Source organism: Mustelus asterias, chromosome 23 (genome assembly GCF_964213995.1).
Source record: "Mustelus asterias chromosome 23, sMusAst1.hap1.1, whole genome shotgun sequence".
NCBI lineage: Eukaryota > Metazoa > Chordata > Chondrichthyes > Carcharhiniformes > Triakidae > Mustelus > Mustelus asterias.
Window position 1 is genome coordinate 66,480,988 of NC_135823.1, and position 16,484 is coordinate 66,497,471.

Genomic DNA, 16,484 nt, shown 5'->3' on the forward strand with positions numbered 1-16,484 from the left:
AATAGCTATAAAGCACTTTGAGGTTCTGAAGGGTTCTATAACAATGAAAGTTCTTCCATCTTAATTGCAGCTGTGGACATTTTCAGAGAGAAAAAACTGATTTGAAAACGCTTAACACTACCAGTCCTTTCAGAATACAGCGTCAGGCAAATAATTTGGGAATATTCAATCCTTGTATAACAGATTCTGGAATTAATTGCCCAAAAGCATTTATCAGATTATCACATTGTAACAGAATACAATGATTTGATTTATTGTCACATGTATTAGTATACAGTGGAAAGTATTGTTTTTTGCATGCTATACTGACAAAGCATACCGTTCATAGAGAAGGAAACGAGAGTGCAGAATGTAGTGTTACAGTCATAGCTTGGGTGTAGAAAAAGATCAACTTAATGCAAGGTAAGTCCATTCAAAAGTCTGACAGCAGCAGGGAAGAAGCTTTTCTTGAGTCAGTTGGTACGTGACCTCAGACTTTTATATCCTTTTTCCCAACAGAAGAAGGTGGAAGAGAGAATGTCCGGGGTGTGTGTGGGGCCCTTAATTATGCTGGCTGCTTTGCCGAGGCATTGGGAAGTGTAGACAGAGTCAATGAATGGGAGGCTGGTTTGCGTGATGGATAGTCTTGGGCAGAGCAGGAGCCATCCCAAGCTGTGATACAACCAGAAAGAATGCTTTCTATGGTGCATCTGTAAAAGTTGGTGAGAGTCGTAGCTGACATGCCAAATTTCCTTAGTCTTCTGAGAAAGTAGAGGCGTTGGTGGGCTTTCTTAACTATAGTGTCGGCATGGGGGGGACCAGGACAGATTGTTGGTGATCTGGACACGTAAAAACGTGAAGGAAATGAAAGATTGATAGAGGTTTATTTTGTATCTGAATGATGTCGGTGGAAGTGGATGTACTATACCTTACACCAACTATGTATGAGGTGTGCTGTAACTAAGAAAAAATCAAATGAAAGAAAATGATCAAAACATAAACATTCAATACTCACAACCCACAATAAACAGTCTCACTGCCTTCAGCTGCTCTGAAACAAAATTACAAAGGCATATAATAGATCATTAAATACTACTTCTTTACCTAATTAACATTAGTATATTGCACTATGTTCATGATAACAATACGCACATTATTTTTATCTCATGTACTTGTTGCACTCACAATAATTTATGGGATATAAATCATATGCTGTAGATCTTCATTATTTTATTATGTGTAATTAAGATAAGAACTGTATAGCCAAACCTCAAGATTAAAAAATATATAATAGACCAACATTTTATGTTGCTGCAGTTTCATTTTGGTTTGACGACGACACAAAGTATGCACTATAGCTAGCTGCACACCACATAAACCAGCGCCGTGACAGCTTAGAATATAACAGCAGCTTCAGGAAGCTACTTCACACCATTTCAATTTCCTACTTACTGCCAAATAAATATAAAATGCAAAGCATTTTTAAAAATATATAGTTTCCAAGTATTAGCTGGATTGCCTTCACATTTCTAATGTTACAAAGAAAGGAAGCCCAGAATACTACGCTAATCTACTGGCGTCCAGCTGCTGGCTAGCAGAGTTTTGCATGTTTACCGTGCCGGGGCGGCACGGTAGCACAGTGGTTAGCACTGCTGCTTCACAGCTCCAGGGTCCCGGGTTCGATTCCCGGCTCGGGTCACTGTCTGTGTGGAGTTTGCACATTCTCCTCGTGTCTGCGTGGGTTTCCTCCGGGTGCTCCGGTTTCCTCCCACAGTCCAAAGATGTGCGGGTTAGGTTGATTGGCCAGGTTAAAAAAAAAGTGAGTCTGTCATCTCCTACACCCTTGACATCTTCACCAGCTGACCCCATGTCCTTTGTCTTGCAGAATCTCCATCGGATGAGGCCAGGCCATCTGGGGTTGCATCCTGTCGTCCCATCCCAGCGAGCACTGCGGGCCACAGACATCCTGTCACTGCGTTCACCAGCACCATGCACCAGCGCAGAGACACTCACCTCGGTGGAAAATGTTCATGGACAGGCTTCTGTGGCACTGTCTGGTGAGCAGCACACTGCTGCTATTGCACATTGGGTGGAGGCTGGAACATCCAAGGAAGAGGCCAGTTGGAAGGCTGATGTCTCCCAGAGAACTGCTGGTCTCAAGACAGATGTCGAGCCTCTGGAAAAGTTTATCCCAGCAATGGTCAATATGTAAAAGCAGAGCCAGGCTTTACAGGAGGGGATGTCAGCGACCTTCCACCAGATGCAGGCACAACTGGACTCGTCCAGCAGCCTCATCTCACAGGAGATTGTGCCAGCATTGAGTGGTACCCAGGCAAACTGCAAGGGTGGCGTCCGCAGTGGAAAGCCTGGGCCAAGATGTCCGTACCATGATGAATAACTTCCAAGGTGGGGCCCACTCAGTGATGTCCATGGCTTTGGCCCAGGACACCAGGGCCCGGTCACATACGAACATATCGCTGGCGTTGAGGGAGATTGCTGATGGGCATCAGAGCTTGGCCCGGTCACACACGACCATGGCTGAGGCCATCCACAACATTGCCCAATCGCTAAGGACCATGGCTGAAGGCATCAGAACCATGGGGCAGACAATGGTGAGCCTCCAGGACTGGCAGTGCTGGATGACGGAGAGGCTTCTGCAGCTCATTCTAACTGCCCCTCCATTGCAAGGAGTGACCCAGGGGTTAACAAGCACCCCGAGGGAAGAGGAAGTGCTGGAGCCCAGCCCGGGGCCTTCAACCATGGAGACTCAAGCCGTCACCAGTCGTTCTAAATCCCCCTTCCTGACAGTGGCTTTTCTCCTGAGCAGTGGGTAGAACAGGGTGGCATATTGTCACCTGTGACACCCGAAAGTCAGCCGGGCCCCTCATGGTCCAGGAGAGTGAGAGGGAACAAACGAAGAGGAAGATAGAGGACCAATAAGTAGGCACGGATGAAGTGTCACAAGTGTAATTGGGGAGAAGGGGACACCACTTGTACATTGTAACTAATAAACACACGTCACCAACATACCGACTGGCCTATCAATGTAATGTCTGTCTCTTAAGGGAAAAGGAATCAGGGAGGGGGCGCTATGTTGACTGCTTGGACCTCTGATCTTCTCACAAGGCCTCCGCACTCATTCTAATTGGGTGTATTTGAGAGCAACACACCCGCCTTTGGCAGCATCACCAGTCCAGGACTCTGACCATCTGACCCTTGAGCCTCCCCACCCTCACCCCCATTCCCACCTCCTTACTGTTATGTGGAATTGAGCGAATCCCTCATTCTATCAATGAGCTGGGAGGTAAGTGTGCTGTCACCAGAAAGGTTGGAGTCAAACTTCAGATGCTGAATGCTGAGGAGCACCACAGCTTTCTTCACAGCAAGTTGTCATCACCCTCCAGCCTTGCGATGAGAACTGCTAACACTGCAACCCAGGACCATCATCCTGGTGTGATGTCATGCTGACCCTTGGAGGTGGGGGGAGTGGGAGGAATGTTGTGGGAGCGGGAGAGATGGAGGCCAAAGGATTGGGAGATGGGAGTGGGAAGGAGCTCAGAATGAGGAGGGGGGGGCGGAAATCAAGGGTCCTCCAAGTATGTGGATCGGAGGGAGGCAGGGGGGCTGCTGGGCAATGAAGCTTCTACACCTGCCCGGGCATACAAAGCATCTGTCACTTCACAATACAGATGCATAAAGGTTCAAGGCAGCCATGACCTTCACGGCCACTGGGAGTGGGTGTCCTCCCCCTCCTCTAGGTGCCAGGTGAGCTAAAGCCTGGCACCGGTGCTACACCATCTCCCTATGAAGGTGCAGTCTTCGGCGGCAAATACCCCGTTGCCCTCAAGTCCTCCCTTATCACTGACTCATATAGTGTTTGAAGACTGATGATTCTCTCCATTGCAGCTGACCAACACAGCTTGCAGGAGCTGCTTCCTCCAAGAGTGAGATGGCAGGGTCACAGACACTGACCCCTGCTCCCTCAGACCCGCCTCTGGATTGGGTGATCCCTAACCTTACTAGATGTTATCAAACTCCACACTGCAGTTTGGGTCACACCAGGAACAGGAAATTTTCCACTCATGCCTGGCTGATAAGCACCCCATCTCCCCCAAGAATGCCAGGGCATTCCAGCGCTCCTACTTCACTTGACAACCCACTCGCCCCGCCGGGTAACCTGGCAGATGATCTTGGTGCTTCAACTCAGATATCATTCACATTCCCAACCACATGGAGAGCCCGTATGTGCAGCAGCGAGGTGCCCATGATGGGCTCCGCTGAGCTCCTTCATTTGCCTGGGCGCGCAGTGGAGGGTGTCTCAGGAGGGACCGTGGCGCCTTCCTGTATGAGCTGTGTCAGGAACTTGTATGCTGGGGAAGCATAGCCACTGCCGAGGAGCAATGGGCTGTCATGCAGCACCTCATGTCTTGGGGGGTGGGGGGAGAAGCGGGTTTGCTGTGGGTTTAGAAATCCACTGCCCTGTAGATGTGGCCAGATTGAGCAATTATGGGGCTGAAACAGAAGAGCGGGATACGTAGTGGGGCCTTGAGTGATTGACTCAACAAGCAATTCTTCTATGTCACATGGGCTGACTGGCGAACACTGAATCAGCTGATACTGGCTAATGTGCTCGTTCACTTAATGCTCCTTGGCTAACCCCCTCCTTCACCAGGTAAGTCAGTCTTGAGTCATTGAATCATAGAGTCACAGAGGTTTACAGCATGGAAACAGGCCCTTCGGCCCAACTTGTCCATGCTGCCCTTTTTTTTAAAACCCCTAAGCTAATCCCAATTGCCCGCATTTGGCCCATATCTCTCTATACCCATTGTACCCATGTAACTATCTAAATGCTTTTTAAAAGACAAAATTATACCCGCCTCTACTACCTCTGGCAGCTTGTTCCAGACACTCACCACCTTCTGTGTGAAAAAATTGCCCCTCTGGACACTTTTGTATCTCTCCCCCTCACCTTAAACCTATGCCTTCTTGTTTTAGACTCCTCTACCTTTGGGAAAAGATATTGACTATCAAACTGATCTGTGCCCCTCATTATTTTACAGACCTCTATAAGATCACCCCTCAGCCTCCTACGGTCCTGAGAAAAAAGTCCCAGTCTATCCATCCTCTCCTTATAACTCAATCCATCAAGTCCCGATAGCATCCTAGTAAATCTTTTCTGCACTCTTTCTAGTTTAATAATATCCTTTCTAGAATAGGGTGACCAGAATTGCACACAGTATTCTAAGTGTGGCCTTACAAATGTCTTGTACAACTTCAACAAGACGTCCCAACTCCTGTATTCAATGTTCTGACCGATGAAACCAAGCATGCCGAATGCCTTCTTCACCACTCTGTCCACCGGTGACTCCACTTTCAAGGAGCTATGAACATGTACCCCTAGATCTCTTTGTTCTGTAACTCTCCCCAACGCCCTACCATTAACTGAGTAAGTCCTGCCCTGGTTCAATCTACCAAAATGTATCACTCGCATTTATCTAAATTAAACTCCATCTGCCATTCGTCAGCCCACTGGCCCAATTGATCAAGATCCTGTTGCAATTGGAGATAACTGTCCACTATGCCACCAATCTTAGTGTCACCTGCAAACTAACTAACCATGCCTCCTATATTCTCATCCAAATCATTAATATAAATGACAAATAACAGTGGACCCAGCACTGATCCCTGAGGCACACCGCTGCTCACAGGCCTCCAGTTTGAAAAACAACACTCTACAACCACCCTCTGGCTTCTGTCAAGAAGTGAATTTTGTATCCATTTAGATACCTCACCCTGGATCCCGTGAGATTTAACCTTATGCAACAACCTACCATGCGGTACCTTGTCAAAGGCCTTGCTAAAGTCCATGTAGACAACATCAGCTGCACTGCCCTCATCTACCTTCTTGGTTACCCCTTCAAAAAACTCAATCAAATTTGTGAGACATGATTTTCCACTCACAAAGCCATGCTGACTGTCCCTAATCTGTCCTTGCATCTCTAAATGCCTGTAGATCCTGTCTCTCAAAATACTTTCTAACAATTTGCCCCCCACAGATGTGAGGCTCACTGGCCTGTAGTTCCCAGGCTTTCCCCTGCAGCCCTTTTTAAACAAAGACACAACATTTGCCACTCTCCAATTTTCAGGCACCTTACCCGTGACTATCGATGATTCAAATATCTCGGCTAAGGGACCCGCAATTTCCTCCCGAGCCTCCCACAATATCCTGGGATACACTTCATCAGGTCCCAGGGATTTATCTACCTTGATGCGCTTTAAGACTTCCATCACCTCCTTCTCTGTAATATGTACACTCCTCAAGACATCACTATTTATTTCCCCAAGTTCCCTAACATCCATGCTTTTCTCAACAGTAAATACTGATGAGAAATATTCATTTAGGATCTCACCCATCTCTTGTGGATCTGCACATAGATGACCTTGTTGATCCTTAGGAGGCCCTACTCTCTCCCCTGTTACTCTTTTGCCCTTTAAGTATTTGTAGAAGCTCTTTGGATTCTCCTTTGCCCTATCTGCCAAAACAATCTCGTGTCCCCTTTTTGCCCTCCTCTTAACCCAACTCCTACACCCCCTATACTCTTCAAGGGATTCACTTGATCCCAGCTGCTTTTATGCATGTCATGTGCCTATTTCTTCTTGACCAGGGCCTCAATATCCCGAGTCATCCAAGGTTCCCTACTTCTGCCAGCCTTGCCCTTCACTCTAAGAGGAATGTGTTTACCCTGAACCCTGGTTAACACACTTTTGAAAGCATGCCACTTACCAGACGCCCCTTTGCCTTCCCACAGACTCCCCCAATTAACTTTTGAAAGTTCCCGCCTGATACCATCAAAATTGGCCTTGCCCCAATTTAGAATTTTAACTTTTGGGCCAGACCTATCATTCTCCATAGCTATCTTAAAACTAATAGAATTATGGTCACTGGTCCCAAAGTGACCTCTCACTAACACTTCTGTCACCTGCCCTTCCTTATTTCCCAACAGGAGGTCAAGTTTTGCCCCCTTTCTAGTCGGGCCATCCACATACTGAATGAGAAATTCCTCCTGAATACACAACAAATTTTTCTCCATCCAACCCTCTAATACTATGGCTGTCCCAGTCAATGTTAGGAAAGTTAAAATCTCCAACTATTGCCACCCTATTTTTCTTGGAGCTATCTGTAATCTCCTTACATATTTGCTCCTCAATTTACTGCCGACTATTTGGGGGCCTATAGTACAACCCTATCAAAGCGATTTCCCCCTTCTTATTTCTCAGTTCTACCCATATAGACTCAGTGGCCGAACCCTCGGATATATCCCCTATCAGTACGGCCATGATGCTTTCCCTAATCAAAAGTGCAACTCCCCCTCCTCTCTTACCTCCTGTTCTATCTTTCCTTTAGCATCTGTACCCTGGAACATTGAGCTGCCAGTCCTGTCCCTCCCTTAGCCATGTTTCGGTAATTGCTATAATATCCCAGTCCCACGTACCCATTCATGCCCTGACCTTGCCCGTCAGGCCTCAGGCATTGAAATAAATGCAGTTTAATCTGGACTTCCCTTGCTCTCTGTCTTGCTTTTGCCGGATCTGTCGGGTACTAGGATTACTGACACTGCCTTTACTACTTAATGTGAGAGGGCAAGGGCTATGACTGTAACTACATTCTGCACTCTCCCCTTTTTCTTCTCTATGAACGGTATGCTTTGTATAGTGCAAGAAACAATACTTTTCACTGTATACTAATACATGTGACAATAATAAATCAAATCAAAGATTCCAAATGTGCTTGACAACCCCACTGACTATGAGTAGTCCATGGAGGTGTGCCAGCAGGTCATGATTCAGCTGACTGAATCATGGGCAAGCCCAGTGTACCCATGATTTCCTTTGAGAGTAATGCAGATTCGCAGATGGACGGGTGCATGACATTATCATTGGGGTGGAAAACATCACAAGTGAAAGATGCAACTGACAGCAAGCTACATAATGACAGGTCAGATAAAGGCAAAATATCTGGAATCTGATGCTGGAATCTGAAACAAAATGCTGGAAAATCTCAGCAGCTCTGACAGCATCAGTGGAGAGAGAAGAGAGCCAACATTTCAAGTCTGGATGACCGGTCAGTTGCCTGAGAGTGGCATTTTAGTGATTTCTCTGAACTCTTCCCCCACAGCACAAGGACATTCAGCCAGGACACTCCTGTGGGAATGGAGCGGGGGGGGGGGGGGAAGAACCCCCGAGCCACCAGTATGGGCACCGTTACCCACAGGTGCTTTGTAAGGCCCCCTGTGCGCCCCATTATAAGTTTCAAGCGGCGTCTTACCTCCCTGCACCCCCTCAGTGCTCAGGCTTTTCAGGACCTGTATCAATTCCTGCCCGCATGACTTCCAGCTGAAGGGGCGCGAGCATCTTGACGGCCGTTGAAATCGGCATCCTAGCCGATGAGATGCTAAGGAGGCTATTTCAATATTTCTAGGCTTTCCGCCCACTGTGGTTGGGAACCCGATTGGGGCCAGCAGCGAGGCCTGGGAGGGTCGCAATGGCTTTGGTGACTGACGCGGAACCCGTTTTCCGCCGTCTCCCAATTCTCCGGGCCAGGTAGCTAGCCGACCCGTAGAAAACCCCCACCCCTCTGCTGCCATCACAACACTCGCCGGGAGCTAATGGACCCAGAGAATCCCCCTGCCCCATTATGTAATGGCGTGAAGTTCACATGAAAGATATTAGGTTGGTCAAGGAACACTAGGTTGAAGATGATTCAAATGAGGAAGGGGTTAATTGGATAAGAGCCAGGATAAAAGAGATCCTGACTTTGTCTCTGTGTGCTGGACAAACCTGGAAAACAAGACAAGAACAAATCATGAGACAAAGGAGGGAGAGAGAAACAGAGAAGAATCTGAAGACTAAAAGCTGCGAGAAACGAATCGTCATGTACTTGCTGTCAAGTCAATACAGAAAGCATAGAACCCGAGTTAGACTGTAAATCACTGCCTGCATTTATTGTTTTAGTTTACCTGAAAACTTAATAAACTTATTCTGACTTTATCTCAAACTAGCCTCATGACTGAACTTTTGGTCAGCCCATTCCCATAATAATAACAGGTTCAGAACCGCCCCCCCCCCCCCTCCGCAAAACAAACAGCTTACAATCGGGGATGCTCAAGAGGCTAGATGGAGCACAGATGGGTTGTAGAGCTGGTGAAGATAGGGAAGGGCAAGACCTTGGAAAGATTTGAAAACAGATGAGAATTCTGAAATTGGGGAATTGCTTCATAGGGAGCCAATGTAGGCTAGGAAGAACAGGGGCATGAATTAATGAGACTTGATGTAAGTTAGGACACAAGAAGCAGTGTTAATATGGTTTCAAGTTTACAGACATTCAAACATGGGAGGTTGGGCCAAGCGTGTGTTGGAGTAAGTCAAGTCTAGTGGTAATAAAAGTATGCATTAGAGTTTCAGCAGCGGATGTGCTAAGGAAGGAGCAGAATTGGACGATGTTGCAGAGATGGATATAGTGGTCTTAGTGATGGTGTGGACGTGTGGCCAGAAGCTTATCTTGGAGGCAAATATGACTGATTCAGCCATAGACAGTTGGCAGGGAGGGGCGACGGAGTCGGTGAAGTTTGCTGCAGGCGACAACGATAATGGTTTCAATCTTCCCAATATTTTGTTGGAGGAAATCTCTGCTAGTGGAGGGGTTGAGAGAGGTGGTGATGAAGCTGAGCCAAGTGTCATTGGCCTCCATGTGGAAAAAAACAAATTTCATATGATATCACCGAGGAATAGGATGGGGCCAATGACAGATTCTTGGGCATCACCAGAGGTAATGGTGTGGAAGCAGGAGGAGAAGCCATTGCAGCTGAATCTCTGACCTTGACTGCACGTGTGAGAATGGAACCAGCTGAACAACAGTGGAAAGACATGGAGGTGGATGGTGTGACCGACCATGTCAAATGCTGCAGACAGCTGAAGGAAGATGAGAAAAAGTTCATCTTTTTCACATAATGTAGGATGTAATGTAAAGTTTATTTATTAGTCACAAGTAAGGCTTACATTAACACTGCAATGAAGTTAGTGAAATTTCTCTGGTCGCCACACTCTGGCGCCTGTTCGGGTCAATGCACCCAACCAGCACGCCTTTCAGATTGTGGGAGGAAACCGGAGGAAACCCACGCAGACACGGGGAGAACGTGCAAACTCCACACAGACAATAACCCGAGGCCGGAATTGAACCTGGGTCCCTGGAGCTGTGAGGCAGCAGTGCTAACGACTGTGCCACCGGCATTTTGACTTTGAAAAAAAGCTGTTTTGTTACTTTAGCAGGCACAGGCAATGTCATTATCACGAATTTTATGCAGACTGTAACCACATTGTCCTATGTGAATACAGAAAGAACCCTCCTAATTTATTGGCTGCGTCACCAATGCCAGTTGGAGCATGTATATGTATAGCTGTATTCATTTTAGACACATGTGGCTTTAACTGATCCATGTTCTTTGGGAAAGTGGCGGGGGGTGGGGAAGGCGTTCTGTAGAGATGATCCAGGAAATAATGTGAAAGTAATTATGAGGCTGGCTTGCTGCCCGCTGAGAGGTGAGGGAAACATCTCACTGTTCAATGAGCAGGAGGGTCACAGCCAGCTCACTGATAATCTACAAGTGATACCTGTTTTCTTAAACCACACTTTACATCAATGGCGTTCATATTGTTAGTATTATAACGCTTTATAATTTCGATGGTGGGTCCTCGATTACCAGTTGCAAAGGGATGCATCTACGAAAAGTTTGGGAATCACCTCTTCAGAACAAGGACGAAGGTATTAATATGTAACATCCCCGGGAACCTAGCAACAGGGACGCAGTAACAAATAGCAACTGTGTGCCCGGATGTTACACAGTGCAGGGCTGGGATTCCGATACAGGGACAACCTTGGGGTACAGACCACAACTTTGGTGAAATACATTGAAGTTAACTTTTCTTTTTAAAATTAAAAACAATCAGAAAGTTGGCAAAACAAAATACTCACGAAACGGTTCATTCAGAGCAGATATCCTGACAATGCAATTCTGGCCGTTCAGTAAGTTGGATAAAAGAGGCATTTGGAAAAAGTTGCTTCCCAGCTTGAGAGGCTGCAGAGTGTGCACACTGAGCCGTCAGAAAGACACACAGCTACAACTTTCTGTGACGAAACAAAACGGCGACTGTCCCACGTATTGGTGACCTAATAGACTGAAATCTTCATTCAGGGACTGAGTTTTGTTGGAAGAAATTAATTTCTTCAATTGCTGCTTCCAAAGATGGAAGATGAGGAGGTAGGAACCTAAACCCCTTGTGCACGACTTCCTTTGCTTGTTGTTTTTCTCAGCAATGTTTCTGCCAGCTAACGTTTTAATTCTGAATGTCACGCAAATTCGCGCTTTCAAATGGCGAAAATGAAATATAATTGCAGCAAACTAAATTGTCAATCTCAAAATTGCATCAATGCATAGGGTGGAATTTATTGTATAACATGTCTCAATCTATAACACATCATTTCAGTATATTCAAAATTGCATTGTAAAGGATTTCCTAAACGTAAAAGTAACAATATTGCGAATGTAATTAGGTGTTTCCCTGAAAAAAACACTCAGTTTTTAAAAAATCTGCATTTGTTAACTCTTCGTATTTTGTATCTGTTTATATATTCCAATACAATGTCGGGGAGTGCATCTAGAATGTTGATGCATCCATACTCGTAATTATAGGGGAACTTAGTAACAAGCAAGTTGCTTGGCCCCAGCGGGCAGAACCGGCCAAACAGATCCACACGAGAAGCATTGAACCTCGGATCTGGCTGTAGTGTTGGGGGAAGTGTCATGATCCGAGCAGAGCTGCAGACTCCCAACTCCTATTCCTGCTGCTACCTTGCACGAGATGTACAGCGGACACACTCCCTCTATTGCTCCCCATCGCTTTCATGCAGTCACATTAACACATTTAATTGAATCACCTTCTGTTGCTACTGGCACACTTTGTGCCCCAATTACTTCATTATGTGGAGTTTGCACATTCTCCCCGTGTCTGCGTGGGTTTCCTCCGGGTGCTCCGGTTTCCTCCCACAGTCCAAAGATGTGCAGGTTAGGTGGATTGGCCATGATAAATTGCCCTTTAGTGTCAGGGGGACTAGCTAGGGTAAATGCAAGGGGTTATAGGGATAGGGCCTGGGTGGGATTGTGGTCGATGCAGACTCGATAAGCCAAATGACCTCCTTCTGCACTGTAGGATTCTATGATCCTATGATTAAACCTGAGCCACCTTACAAAAACTCACCATTGGCCCAGACATCCCGTAAACTTTCACAGGCATGCACAGACATACTTCCTTCTTTCTTATAAGTCAAGTAGACACACCATATATGGAGCCACCATCCATCCAGGACCCGTCTCCATGAGCAAAAATGGATGTGAAAATTGTAGACTAAGGTGTAATAATTCCTGTCCACCGGTTAGGTGAATAACCACTACAATGTTTATTTATATATAACCATAATACTGAGGCTTGTAGCCTCATGGCTTCCAAGAAGGTTCTGAATGATCCCCCATCCTGCTCCCTGATTGGTTTCCTGGGTCATATAAACCTTACTCTGCAGATGGATCCTTAAAGGGAGAATCACCTCATCCCTCCCCCTTTATGTCCTTTCAAACAAATGCCAATACTCAATTTACACAGTCCAAGATAATTACACATCTAGTACATGAACTTAGTCAATTATAAATTAAGGCTTTTAGGGAGTTTCCAAATCCTTTTAGAGTAGCATAACTCCTCTGTCTGGGGCACTTCCACAGGATTGCTGTCAGCTGAAACCACAATGACATGCACCTCTTCAGGCACAGACAATTTAGCTCTATCTGTTTCGCTGGAGACATCAGTTCATAATTGATTTGTTGCGCCTAAACTGGCAACCTGTCCAAGAAATTCAATGCCATAACTATTTGCTGCAGTAATGGAGAAGGTACTACACTCTCTGGTAAAAGCAGACAACTAAACGCATCAGCATTCGCGATATGTCGCTGCTTGAATGTGTATTTGTAGGCGGACAGAATAAATGCCCCACACTGAATTCCTGCTGATGCGATTGGTGGAATAGCCTTATCTTCTTTAAAAAGACCCAAGAGTAGTTTGTGGTCTGTTACAATAGTAAAGTGCCTCCTGTACACATACTGGTGAATCTTCTTTATCTCATATACTATTGACAATCCTTCTTTTTCAAACTGAGAGTAGCCTTTTTCCGCCTCTGAGTGGGTTCTCAAGATGTACCCTACAGGTCTTTCAGATCCATCATCCATCATGGGACAACACTGCACCAATGCAGTGGAGATGCGTCATAGGTTAACACCAATTCCTTAGATGGGTCGCAATTCACCAATAAACTCAATGAATGTAATAATTGCTTTACTCTGTTAAAAGCTTCGCTCTGGGGTGTCTTCCAAAACGAGCACTAGTGCTTCTGTAGCAACATATGCAAAGGAGTCAATGGAAAACGCCCATAGTAATTCACCATTCCTAAAAATGACTTGAGCTCAGATGGGTTTCTGGGGGCCAGTGCCTCCTTTATTGCTCTGACCTTGTCTTCCATGAGGTTTAATCCTTGTGCACCTATGTGACACCCAATTTAGGCTTCATCAGTGGCTTGAAAAGTACATTTCTCCTCTTGAGATGAAGTCCAGCTTCTTGCAGTCTCTTTAGCACCTGCTCTAAGTTAGCTAGATGCTCAACTTCTGTTGATCCAGTTATCAAAACATCCAGGTTTACTACAACTCGTGGCAGTCCTTGCAAAAGATTTTCCATTGTTCTCTGGAAAATAGTACATGCCGATGACACACCAAAGGTAGGCACCTATACCGAAACAAACTTTGTGCGTATTTTTTGTCACATAACCTCAGGAAGCATCGTCTAACTCAAGCTGCTGATTTGCGTGGCTCATATCCAGTGTTGCATAGCACTGACTTCCAGTCAGCTTTGCATTCAAGTCTTCAATCTTCGGGATTGAATACTGATTTAACTTGGCTGCCTGATTAACTGTTAATTTCTAGTCTCCACAGAAATGGACGGTCTTGTCGGCCTTTATTGTGGGGATTATGGGTGCTGCCCATTCCGTGAATTGAACTGGCCGGATAATGCCCAGTTTTTCCAATCTTTCCAATTCCCTGTCAACTTTTCGCGCAAGGCTTTTGGTACTGGTCTTGCTCTAAAAAAATGACGAGTGTTGCCTGGAAGCACTTTATTTTACCAAACTCTTCGCAAACTGTGTTCTCATACTTTTTCATTAATTCAGGTAGTCTCCCTTCCTGTTCTTTGTAGATCTCCATCAAGTTTAACTTGATTACCTTGAGTCAGTCATGGCCAAAAAGACTTGGCTCTTGGCCTGACGCTACTGCCGATAGCTTACAGGTGCTGTGGTAGTACCCTTGGCTTCTCCTGTGTAAATTGTTGGTTTTGCTGCAGGACCTTTCAAACTCAACAGCTGGACTCGTTGTAAATAGTGAAATGTATGTTCTCCTATCATTGTGGCAGAGGCTCCCGTATCAACTTCCATCTTTAAGGGCCTACCGCTTACCACAAGCCTCACAGTGATGGGGGTTATCTTGCCCACTTTCACATTGAACAATGAGTGAACATTTAAATCCTTAGTTCTGGACTCTTCCATATTCTGCACTTCTGATGTATTACTAACTGTTACTGGATAGACTTGACTTACCTTTATATCAGTGCCTTAAGTGACCTTTCCTATGGCAGAAAAAACATTGTCTCTTTGAACCTGAAAGTTTCAGGGGAATGATTACCCCTGCACTGGTAACACTTTGATCCTAGGCAACTAATTGGTTCTTTTAGATCTTCTCGCTCTATTCGTGGCTGCATTTGCTTCCTGTGTTAAAATTACATCTTCATTTTTGATACCACTGTAGCTTCCTGCCCTAACTGGTGAACTTTGCCATTTTGCGTGTTCTGATGCTCCTGTGCACCCATTTCAGCACTCTCCAATCCCAGCGCTACCTCCAGCGCCTTCTTAAAATTTATCTCAGCTAATTGCTTCCTTTGGATGGTCTCAATATTTACCCCGTAGGCTAAATGGTCCCGCAGCATCTCGTTGAGAGTGACTCTGAAATCGTAGTGCCCTGAGATCTGTTTTAACTTGGTAACATAAGTTGCAATAGTTTCCCCAGAGGCTCTCCCAGTTGAGTTAAACTTTAATCACTGCAATATTACCGATGGCTTTGGGTGGTAGTGTGTTTTCACCAAATCAACTCGAATGAATGACTTGGAGTTGGGTGTGTTTGGGAAAGTTAGGCTAGTATTAAATTGTAGACCTGGGTCCCACATGCACTCAGAAGGATTGCCTTTCTCTTCCCCTCCTTCTCTATTCCATTGGCCTGAAAATAGTAGCCCAAACATTCAATGTATTGTGTCCAATGCTCCCAGGCATCAAAAGGGTCTATCCATCTGAATAGGGGCATTATCTGCAAACACGTTTCTCAACTTTGAACCAAACTTCAACGTGACTTTGTACTCACGATCTTGGGACCGCTTTTTTTCCTTCATCCTAATTGCCAATGCAATAATTCCCATTCACCAGTTACATATTAACAACTGCAAGGTTTATTTATGTACAACTATAATACAGAGGCTTGCAGCATCATGGCTGCCAGTCAACTTCTGAGAAGTTTCTGGAACAGAAACCTGAGCTCACCAGGGTGATCCCACACCTTGCTCCCCAATTAGTTCCTTGGATCATGTGACCCTTACTTTGCAGATGGATCCTTAAAGGATCCACACAGGAGTGTGTTAGAAGCAATGTGACTGATGTCACAATGTGGCTAGTGCCTCTTTAAAGTAAAGGATAGACAACCTGCTCAATGTTTTGCTATGTTTTAAACACAGTGGCACCAACAGTGTGAATGGGAATATAACATTTGTGTGCTGTGGGTAAGATGAGGTGGATCAGCAAACTGCATTACTGATAATTACACTGGAGCAGATGCAACACTTTGACATGACATCCATAACGAACTGCCCCCTTGAAAACTAGGAAATCATCTTTGGTCCCTGCCACAAACTCCATTCCTTAGTGGCTGAGTCTATCCCTGCTCCAGCGATGTTCTGAAACTGAACCAGATTGTTTGCAGCCTTGATGTTACATTTGACTCCAAGATAAGCTTCTGACCACATATCCACGCTATCATTAAGACCACCTATTTTCAGCTCTGTAATATGGCTTCCCTTCACTCCTGCCTAAGCTTATCTGCTGCTGAAACCCTCAGCCATGCATACAAAGAACAGAGAGAAGTACAGCACAGGAACAGGCCCTTCAAGCCCGTGCCGATCATGATGCCTTAACTAAACTAAAAAAAACCTTCTGACTTTACTCGGATTTTATCCCTCTATTCCCTCCCTTTTGATGTATCCATCCAGATGCCTCTTAAATGTTGCTAATGTGCCTGCTTCCACCACCTCCTCTGGCAGCA